Source organism: Cheilinus undulatus, linkage group 21 (genome assembly GCF_018320785.1).
Source record: "Cheilinus undulatus linkage group 21, ASM1832078v1, whole genome shotgun sequence".
Taxonomy (NCBI): domain Eukaryota; kingdom Metazoa; phylum Chordata; class Actinopteri; order Labriformes; family Labridae; genus Cheilinus; species Cheilinus undulatus.
The window spans coordinates 10,694,546-10,703,403 of NC_054885.1; positions in this window are offsets into that span (position 1 = coordinate 10,694,546).

Sequence of the window (8,858 nt, forward strand, 5' to 3'; positions counted from 1 at the left end):
CCTCAAAGCAGACAGAGCTCCCCGGACCGCAGGTTGGGAACCAGTGAACTAGGCAAGCAAGACAAACGTAATAAGAATGAGACCAATTTGGTAGCAATGTCTTGGTCCACACACTCAAGATGGTTTAAAAAATGTCAAAGGCCTTTAATTCACAGAGCTAGAAGCTTTGAAAATACATCAACATGAATCAGCTTGCACCTCCTTCAGAAAAAAAAAATGTTTGCATATTTTTCAGCACAAGGTGGATCACCAATCAGTCTTTTTTAAGAAAGTACCATTTCTTATCACACAGCGTGATGTGGGGTGTAACAAAACTACATTAAAATAGTTCCTGTTGGCTGCCTTTGCATGCGTGCTTCCTTGTAGAGTCTGCAGCCAACAAAGGACTCTAAAGCCTCTGACTCCACACATTATTTGCATGTTGTTCCAACTGCAGGTGAGCAGTGAACATGAACTCAGAACAGCAGAACATGAAATCACACCACTGCATATAAAACCAGGGTAGCTTTCCAATAGAGTCAGTTTAAAGCAGCTATTGTTGTTTTGATAAGTGCCTGTGGCATATTAAGATAAGTGAGTGATTAATATCACAATGCTCATATTGTGATGAGACTTATGAAGGCTTCACTCTTACTGATATTTTGGAAAATTTATATTGACAAAGCTTTCATAATTGGTTATGAAACTCATTGGCAGAAACATAAATCAGGTGTATTTTGATTAAAACAAAATGCATTTTTCTCTTTTCCAATCTGTTTTGATGTTCAGCCCTTGCTTTTTTTACATTTGAAATAAAGGGACATTCTTTTGTGAAACTATTTGTAATTTCAAATTAACTTATCACAGTTTTCGCTGATCTAAAGTTTTGCAACTTTTGTACACAGCAACTTTTTTGTGGTTTGAATTGGATTTCTCGGCTATGTAGTGGATTACATTGAAATTTTGTTCATCCTGTCAAATTCTTTATGTCTTTGTCTGGGTTTTTTTTTTTTATGGTTCTTATTTATTTGTGCACAAATAAAACGGTTAAAATGAGATGGAAATATATCGTACATGCACACATGAAATGCACAGGTAGGACAAAAGAAACCCTGAATGGCTTATAAATGGATCCCATTAAGGATTTAAGACAAGGTGTCTTGTTCTTTATTTGCATTGGATAAATATTACCTAGGGACCTCTGGTAGTTTGTCATGATCACGCAGGATGTATTTGTTTTTAATCCCTGTAATTTGCAGAGCAAAAATTCCAGGGCAAGTGACCGACCATATTTCAGTGCACACAGAGATCCAAAGGTAATTCTAATCCAGTTCGAACAGGCATCTCTGTAATTTAGGGTGGTAATATTTTTATTTTTATTTTTTACAGTCCAGGAGGCTTTTTGTGAACTTCACTCTAATTGAAAAAAATGTCAGAGGCTTACACAGAGGCTTATGTGTAAAAATGTCTATTTACTCAATTTATGCTGTTCAAATTTACATGCACACACTGTTGATCTGCAGCAGCTGATCTACACGAGGAAGGTTGTTGTGGATGTGTAAAAAATCCAAAATGAATAGAGCACAGAATAACACCAAGTGCATAAAACTAAAATCACAGCATTTTTTCCCAACTTTTTAGGACACATGATGTGTGCTTTTTCCAGTTGATCTTGTCATTGATGATGCAGTAAATACCCACATTATACTAATTGCTTTTTTAAAGCTTGCTAGTCTTCTATCCTAGCTAAGGTAACAATAGACCTGCCTACTTTAAGTTAATTAAATACTTTATCATTTCACTTGGGTAGATTTATAGAGCATTAATTTAACTTAAGTAAATTTTAACAACATAACTGCGTTTACTTGAGTACAGTAGTCCTATACTTTTTCCACAAATGTTTATCTCAAACCATGGCTCTTTTCAAGCACATGTGTTTTGGTCTTTATCAAAACTATTAAATTTTTATGACAGGGGTGTCACGGTGCTACCTCGTGCCCTCTAAACCGAGTACAGCATGCATGCATTAATGTAACAGCCTTTCTTTCAATACATCAAGCTGGCTGAGAGGTCTGTGTCATGTTAGCATAGCATTGCTAGCAAACAGCTACTTAGTTTAAAAAGCTCTTTCTGACAAACTAAAGCATATGAAACTGATTCAAGTATTGCTTGTTCAAGTCAAATAAACAGACATGAATGCTGTTTTAACCCAAAAACACATTTATTCATAACTAGGGATGTCGAAGTGGATATGTTTGTTCACCTATTGCTCCATGTGTCTTCTTGTGCTTAGATACTGAAACTATGAAGTGAACAGAATAGAAGCCTGCCTTTGACTTATATAGAGGTGTGCTGGGTGTAAGGCACCAAGCGTGGTGGAGTTGGAGGTGTGTTTTTATGGCAAACAGAAGTAAATGTCTTGTTTTAAATGAAATGTGAACATGTAACTTACCTTTGGTATTGTGTATGATAATATGAATTTGTTTGGTAAATGTTTATTCATTTAGCAGTCGTTCATTGTGTCTAGTAGAGTTAACTGATTTCAGCTTAGTCCTTTGGTATTGGTACCTTCCCCTCACTCCTATATAAGAGGAGGCTGGAGGCCTTCTGAGGTCGTTGGTCATCGGTGGTTGGTGTCAGAGCTGTTGGATTGTGAGAGCCATTTAAAGTGAAACAAAGTGTGTGCAGAGCTGCAGCAGAGCATTGTATAGAGCTCAGTCTTCTTTTGTGTTCACATTTTTTCCTCTTTGCAAGTTTTTAGAATTATTTTTCTCCATGCTTGCACTGTAAATACCAATGCACATTTTTTCACTGTAAACAAATTCACCTGGACTGCATTTTTTGGAACCTTTGACTCCTTTTTGAACCTAACCCACTAGGCCATCCTTACAAGGGGTGTCCAGACTTTTTCCACTGAGGGCCACAAGTATATAAGGATGTTGGAGCCGCTTTTATATACTGCACCTTGAGGATATTAAAGTTATAAACCATATAATGTAGATTAAGATTTTCTTAGTGATTGAGTATGCTCACATGGCTGCTTAGTGGTTGACAAGGCAAACAGCCAATCAATTTAAGAATTTTGGGAAGGCCAGTCAGATATCAGGCATTATAAATCAAGATAATGTTATTGATTTGGTTGCCAATATGTTCACCATTTACAGTGTAGTCACAAATAAAAAGAACATCAATAAATTCTTCTTATTAAAATGTTTGTGTACAGATTTAGCATGGTTGCACTGCCTGCACTGAACTAAGAAGTACAATAAAATCAAACAAAAGCTTCATGATCTAATGTGGGACATATTTCATTTTATATTCATAATTTGCCGTGGGCCAATCAAAAGTGGACCGTGGCCTCATTTGGCCCCCAGGCCATAGTTTAGACACCCCTGATTTATGAGCAAGTAAATGTATACGCTCATACTGATGTGGTTCACAAAGCTAATCCCCAGTTCAGTTTATAGCAGAAATTCTGCTAAGACATTAAATGTCTCTTAATCCTGATATTCTGTGTGTTTTCTTTTGGTCAGCTGTTGAGGTGCAATTCTAACAGGAACTATTTATGGTTCTTGCAGATAAAATGTAAAATTCTGGGGCAGTGGTTCCTAGCCTCTATTTCCCTTGAAGCCCTCTCCATAATTATCTAAAACAATGGAAAAATGATCCTTGTATAAACTATTTTTATTTCATGTTTTTAGTTGATACGTGCAAATAAATTTTGTCAGCCTCAGAACAGACAGAGCCTTGTGCCCCAGGGGACCTTTTAATAACCTAGACATGTCCTTGTCTTGTTTTTTTTTTCTATCTGATCATCTGTCCCCATCGGTCTTACTGGTTAATCCAGCTTTCATTTTGTTGCCTTCAAGTCATTTCCCGATGCCGTGTTGATTCGATGACACATAGCTGTACTTTAACGGTAGGAGCTGACTTCCTCGATGAACTGAAGAAATTTTTGAAGTCTTCAACTTGAAGATCCGGTTTGCTGTGCATACGAAAATGCCTTTCCCATTCCTGGAAAAAATGACTGATGAATTGTCACCCTGTGAAAATACCCACATGCACAGGCGTGCACGTAGGTGTAATCTAAAATAAATCAAACACACCATACCTCATAAACATACTCACTAGACCTATGTTAAATGTTGACCCCCTTAGAAGTTTTTATTATTTCTTTGTTCTTTTGAGTTACAGGACATTTATTGACACTGATCAACAAAACTTAATTGTAAAATTAATACAGATTGCCTAAATAAGATTATTTACCCACCTTTATTGCATCCAGGGGCAGGAATCCAGACGAGAGTGTTACCAGTCCATTATATTAGCAGGCATATACTTTTTTGTATTCAACCATCTCTTAGACTTTAACTCTGCTTTGGACACACTTTTGACACTGTAGATCATGTCAGAAAGTTTTTTTATTATTATTATTCAGAAAAGGCAACTCTGTCCTGTGGTGTAGCTCAAGGATCCATCTTTGGTCCCATCTTAATTCCACTTTACATGCTTGCCCCAGGCCATGTTACCAGACAGTTTCAGGTAGTCTCTTATCATTGTTATGCTGATGATACTCAATTGTATGTGTCTTTAAGCCCAATGAGATTCACAAATGCATCATTTTTCTCATCCGTCTGACTGGCAAAAAGGATTGGTTGAGTGACAACTCTTCAATTAAACACTCAAAAACAGAAGTCCTTGTCATCGCTCTTAACAGCGTTGCCTGCGGGGTTCTTAAGTCTGAGAATCTCTTAGCTTCTGTGTAATGGAATAAAAAAAAACACCTTTTCAAATTGACTTTGAACTAGTTTGATTTTTTGAATCTTCAAAGGGGAAAAGGTTTAATTGTCCTGTGTTACGATTTCCATTTCTTTCAGCTAAGTCCACAGCTTTCAGCTCCTGTACAGCTGTGTGGCTCTTTCAGTATCATCTGTTTTTACTTTATAGAGTTTGCACATCTACTAGCTACAGTTTAGTAGTTTAGCTCTTGGTCTCCGGTGATTAATGTGAGACAGTCGACGAATCGCTCTGCCATCATCCACCTAACAGAGAAGAAAAGCGGTTAAAAAGTGGCACCAATTGTTTTGCTTATTGGAAGTAATCCCCAAAAACTTTCATGTACTTTTTCAACAACTTATAGTGACTATTTTAAGAGACTATTTCAACTTTCCAACCAGGCTGTACTTCTAAACTGACAGGCGCACAGACATTAACCATGACGTACCTTTTATGGTTTCTAAAGTTTTCCTTGTTACAAAATAGTGCCTATCTGATGAAACTGACAGTGGCCTGTGACTCATCTGAAGTACAAATGTAGTTTTACTAGTTTTTCTTGAGTAGAAATCTGTCCTCATCTCCCGCACTCCTCACTGTGTCCTTTCAGAAACAGAAAAAAAAAAAAGGTCGAAGGCGAGACCGTGACAGTCAGCTACCCCGGATCACTTCAGCTGTGGCGTACGCCTCAAAACTTTGTCACAGAAAAAAGTCTGTATCGTCATAATGAATGGTGCAGTGATGAATTCTGATCATGTCTGTAGGTTTTTCCAAAGTGCTGACCTTATTCTTCCACTTAAAATATCTTTCTGTTTTATGGCTAAGAATCTTTTGACTTGATTTTAAAAGACACTGAAGTTATTAAACTGCAGTATTAAATGTTGATGAGTCAAAATGACTCATCAAATTACCTTTCTTGTAAAGAGTTCTAGCTCATGTGATTTGTCTGGGAGCATTTAGATGTGGTTAGTCCAGTTTTTATTGAGTCTTGGCATTATGCTAAAAAAACAACAATCTGTCAACCAGATGCCTTCCTGGAAACGATGGATGGAAAATTGGTTGTGGTTTAGCCACTATCAATAAGAAATAATCTGCTTGAGTCAAACAATTTTTAATGTTTAACATTTATCAAACATTTTACCATGCTGCAAAATGTAGTTTTTGATAACCCAAAATTAAACACATTAAAGCTGTTTGGTTTGTGGTTTCAAAACAGTAAAATTCTAAAAATTTCTATGATTGAAATAATGGCTTGGTAAGGATAACCTTTAAACTAATTTAAAGGTGTGGAACTGAAAATATGAATTCTGGCATGTTAGAGACGTTTGACAAATACAGTGCCGTGAAAAAGTATTTGCCCCCTTTCTGATTCCTAATTTTTTTGCATTGTTATCACTCTTAAATGTTTCGGACCATCAAACCAATTTTTATATTTCACCGAGACAACCCAAGTAAATACAAAATTCAGTGTCTGAATGATTTTTTTATTTATAATGTGGGGGAAATATTCCACACCTATCTGGACTTGTGTGAAAAAGTGCTTGCCCCCTGAACCTAATAACTGGTTATGCCACACTTGGCAGCATTAACTGAAATCAAGCATTTGTGATAACTGGTGATGAGTCTTTGGCATCACTGTGGAGGATGACCAGTATACTTATTAACAAGCACCTCCTTTGACCCAGCTTCAAAGTATCAAACTTTCACTTCAAATCCTTGTATGAAAGTAAATTATTCTAACCCTTCTAACACCATAGTTTGAGACTAACCAAAAAGTGTTTTTGGTAGTGTTTTTTTTTAATCTTTATTCCATTACAAATTCACTTAAAATCTATAAAAGTATTAATGGAGGAGATGCTAAAGTTCAAAGAGATTGCATTCAAGCTTTAAGGATGAGCCAATGTATTAAAGCCCCATAAATATTTTTAAAACATGTCAGGAAGTGGAACAGGCGGTGAGTGTCAAATTTGAGAAGACCAGTGCAAGAATGTCACCAGGTGAGACGCCATGACTGTCAGTCTTGTTAAAGTTTGGGGGTGGGCACTGTGGTTCAACCTGGAACTTCATCTTTTGGACCAAAACCAAGTGCTGCCTTAACCATATCTGTCTGTGGAAACAGGAAAGTCTGGTCAACATTAACCTTTGTTCAGGTTTGTAAACAAAAGTAGCTAAAATAAGAGTCTGTTTCAAGGTAATCTGAGGAACTTTTAGTTTGTGTTTGCCCCTGTAGACAAAGCGGTTTAAGGCCATTTAAACGCATCAGTATGGATTTCATTCTGTTTCATAATAAGCTAAAACACTTCACATGAGCTTTAAAGCAATATTATGTCATTTTCACCCTGAAATAACAACTTAATGCACATTCTGGTAGCTCTCTAATTTCTCATTGCAGGAAAAGGTGTCTCTTATTCTCCGAAGTGAGACAAACACCTGTCTGTCATTTAAATATGTGGTGTGATCTGTTGAGAGAGTTGCCTCAGGCTTTATGACTCTAGGATTTACCTGTCTCACTACAACGATGAACCTGAATGATTTGTTTGTTTTTCCAGAAGCATCAGCATCATTTGACCAGAGATGACCTGAACAGGTTTCTCTCCCTCTGATGACCGATTTGAGCCAAGATCAACTTGAAGCTCTTGTACGGAACTTTGAGAGGCAATTTGTGGTTTCACTATAGATGTACTTTTAATCTCTTTACTGATCATGTTTTTTACATGTGTTAAAAAAATCTCATCCTACTTTCTACAGATTGACTGTTGGTGAGATATTAATATCTCAGTGCTGTTAATGATTTAGCTCAATTTTTCTTCCTGGTGATGTTCCTGGAAGAAAATCATGTGGAACTTTGTCCCAAGATGATGACCTACTTGGAAAAAACAAATGCAAGCAGTTCTTTTATGACTTTGACTTTCCATTTTCAAATCCTCCACATCTTAATTTAATACATACTGTATGTAAAGGTGCTAATGACTGCAAAAGAACTCATCAGTTGAGTATCTCCAGCTTCATAAGGATAGTTTAATAGTAGAAGTATAAAATTCACCTCTATTCTCAACCTTGTGTCGATTTCTGAAGGCGGGTGTAAATAAGATGCCATTTGAAGAAAGGGCTGTACAGGTAAACTTTTGTTGTAAGCTTGAAGTAGATCCACTAAGTTTCACCTCTGGCTTATATGAATGAGTTCAAGATCACTGTTAGTATCTAGAGATACACCCTTCATTTTGTATCTGTGATTCTCAGTCTTCCATGTTAACCAGGAACTGGCTAAATGTGAACATGATAAGATAAGATAAAATATTCCTTTATTAGTCCCACAAGGGGAAATTCCAAAAAATATATGAAATATATTTTATAAATATAATATATATATATATTTTAAAAAATCAATAATAAAAAATAATAAATATATATAAAAATGATGTATGTTCTCGTTGTAGACAGTGGGTTTCTGACGTTTCTCCAGATTTTACTGTCAAGTAGGACGGCCAGCAAGGGCAGTCTCGACAGTGTGCAGGCATTTGCCTGCAGTTTTTTGAAGTATTTCTTCGTCTCTGATGCCCCTTTCTTGTGGCAAGATGTAAGTTTTTGTACTTCTCTATCGTATCCGCCATTAAGATAATAGGGATTGTATTGAAACATATGATATTGAAAAGTATCAAAAATGTTAACAGTCTTACTACAGTATGCTCTGCTTCATGTATTTTAGTGTCACAGTAAAAGTACAATAATATAACCTTTAAAGTACTATGTTGTCCATGGGTTCATGTTTTTGCATTATTGAGTGAAAGTACATTGCTATTCTAAGCTTCATGAAGTTAAAGTGCTGTTTGTAGAGTAATTGAAGGAGAAAGAAGAAAAGTTTTGATTTAGTAATATCTTTTAATCCAGTCTTTATTCTTCCCATGAGAGCACTCTTTAATAGAAGAGAGGAAGGCATGTGTTTGACTTGTGGTGAAGATGATAAGCAGTGAGGTGTTGGGTGTGTCATTGAACAGGTGACTGCGCTTGTCAGTGAGGCAGAGAGGTGTGTTTGTGTTGGAGGCAGAGAGGGAGGGCAGATGAAGCTTATATATACCTGAGCAGACCTGGCGATATGGACTTCAGTT